This window comes from Cavia porcellus, unplaced genomic scaffold, assembly GCF_034190915.1.
Source record: "Cavia porcellus strain 051 isolate PalLab524CR breed Dunkin Hartley unplaced genomic scaffold, mCavPor4.1 scaffold_14, whole genome shotgun sequence".
Classification (NCBI taxonomy): Eukaryota; Metazoa; Chordata; class Mammalia; order Rodentia; family Caviidae; genus Cavia; species Cavia porcellus.
The window spans coordinates 26,990,525-26,992,883 of NW_026947497.1; the positions used below are offsets into that span (position 1 = coordinate 26,990,525).

General features: G+C 39.7%; 1 pseudogene; it reads left to right on the plus strand.

Annotated features, from left to right (window-relative positions):
* The first annotated feature begins 949 nt into the window (after positions 1-949).
* On the plus strand, positions 950-2,016 carry LOC100727531 (TBC1 domain family member 7-like; annotated as a pseudogene).
* Positions 2,017-2,359: the final 343 nt, after the last annotated feature.

The window sequence follows — 2,359 nt, forward strand, 5'->3', positions numbered from 1 at the left end:
TATCAGGCATGTTCTGAGGATCAATTTAGATTTAAAGTAGTGCTATAGCAGAAAAACAAATGTCCTTTTCATCATTGACTTTATTAACAGAACTGTCTTACAAGTTTGTCTCTAAAACATTTGAATCTTTCTTTAATCAGCAAAACAAATTATCAATACTTGAGTCATTTGTCATAGAATTCAATATTGGATTGACTTAGAATCATTATTTGCCAAAGGCTCGAATGAGTCACCTGACATATATTTCCATCACACACGTTTAACTGCACCTTTCTTTAGACTCCATTGACTGAAGGCAGCTGGCTGTGTGAAGGGACCACATCCTTTCATTTCTATGAGAAGTGCTTTTAACAACACATTGTCTAACACACAGATAAGTCAGATTAAAATGTGGGTCAGTCCTGAAAAGAAAGAGTTAGGAAGAAGAGATATTCTATGATGTTTATAATTATGTAACTACCTTTTTCTTGATTTATTGATTTATTTATTCATTTTGTGGCTCTGTAGATTGAATCCTGTGCCTGCTAAATAAATGCTCCACAACTGAGCCACATCCCCAGCCCGACTATATTTATGTATCTCTCTGAGTTAGGAGAGGAAACCATGTTTCCACTTGCCATACAGGGTAAACAGGCAGAATGGACCCTCGAAGATGGTCATACCCAGATCACTGAAAACTGTTAATATATTATATGGTAAAAAGGCTTTGCAGGTGTAACTGAGGTCTCAGACTTTAAATGATGATATCAATACAAAATTATGCTTGTGGTCACAATGTAATGTAGTTAGAAAACAAAAACAAAACAAAACAAACAAACAAACAAAACCCCCCATAAAACTGTGAGCCTGGAGGCACAAGCGATGAAACATAGCAGCATCGTGCACTGCCGGGGTCTCACAGTCTCCTGTGGACCCTGGTCCCAGCCCGGGTCCCCTTCAAGAATGAAACATGACTGAAGACTCTCCGAAAAACTTGCTTTCAGTGTATTATGAGTTAATGGGGTTTCGTGGAGGGGAAGAAAAGAAGTTACTGGAAATCCTGAAAGCTGACCCTTTGGATATCGAGTAACTGTACTTTCAACCAGAGTAACTGTGCTTTCAACCAGAGGCTCCTTCTCCCATCCATGTGCCTTAGGTTGGTGCAGAAGGTGCTCAGGGGGATCCTGCCTTCCCACTGTGAGTCCCAGGCCCAGGTGATGATGCATGGCAAGGATCGGTATTGTATATCCTTCATGCCTGAAAGTGGCTCCTTTTGTCAGTGATTCCACCCCTCAGGTAGCGGTCTGTTTTCTTATTATTAACTGGAGTTTGAGAAGGAGACGCGAAGTCCCTCCTTTCCTTTGGAGCCAAAAGATGAAGTATTTCTTGCCATTGCTAAAGCTATGGAAGAGATGATAAAAGTGTCCACTGCTACTGGATCATCCGATGCTTTGTGCACCAGTTAAATAACATGGATTTGGATTTTTTTTTTTTTTTTTTGCCACAGCTGCCAAAGGCTTTGAAACAATTCTGAATCTGGAAGATAGCAGACTGCAGTATTGTCTGAATTACTGTTCTGCAGTGTCTAAGCTGCCCTTCTATCTCTGGTTCAAGAGATGCTTTGCAGGGTGCCTGTTTGAATCCAGCTTGCAGAGGGTTTGGGATAAAGTTATAAGTGATCCTGTAAGATTCTCATTTTTGTAGTTGTGGAATTTTTTTTTTTTTTTATCAGTACCAGGGATGGAACTCAAGACTGCAGGCTTGCAAGGCAGGTGCTTATGCCGCTGAGCTAAAACCCCAACCTTAGCTGTGGAAATTTTATTAACCTTTACAGTAAAAGTAATAGCATTGAATAGTGCAGAGGTGATAGCACAATTCCTGGAAAATATTCCCTGGAACAGCTCAGATGCCATTGTGAGCAAAGCCATAAACTTGTGGCACAAACACTGTGGGAACCCGGTGCATTCGACCTCACCCCTCCTGTGCCTGTGGCCAGGTCCCCAAGCCTGCACTGACCCTTGTGTTCTTGTGCCCTGACCTGCCCCACCAATTGCAGTGGTCTTGCTCTGGTGCTCAGAGTGAAATGTTTTTTCAGTAAAATATTTTTTTAAAGAGATGAGATATAAAAATTCAGACATTTGAGGTATACATGGCTGCATTATGGCACTCATATTTTTATTCATAGAATCTAGCATATTTTCTATAATATTATCATTATTGGTTTTCTTAATTTCACTCTTTTTTTAGAACAGTAAAATTACCTCATGAAAAATGAAATGATACCTTCAAAAGTTTTTGATCTGTAGTGTTAGCTAGACTTTCAGTGAAAAGGAAAACTAGTACTTTTTAAAGATTATTTTGCTCACTGTTTTGCAAAGTA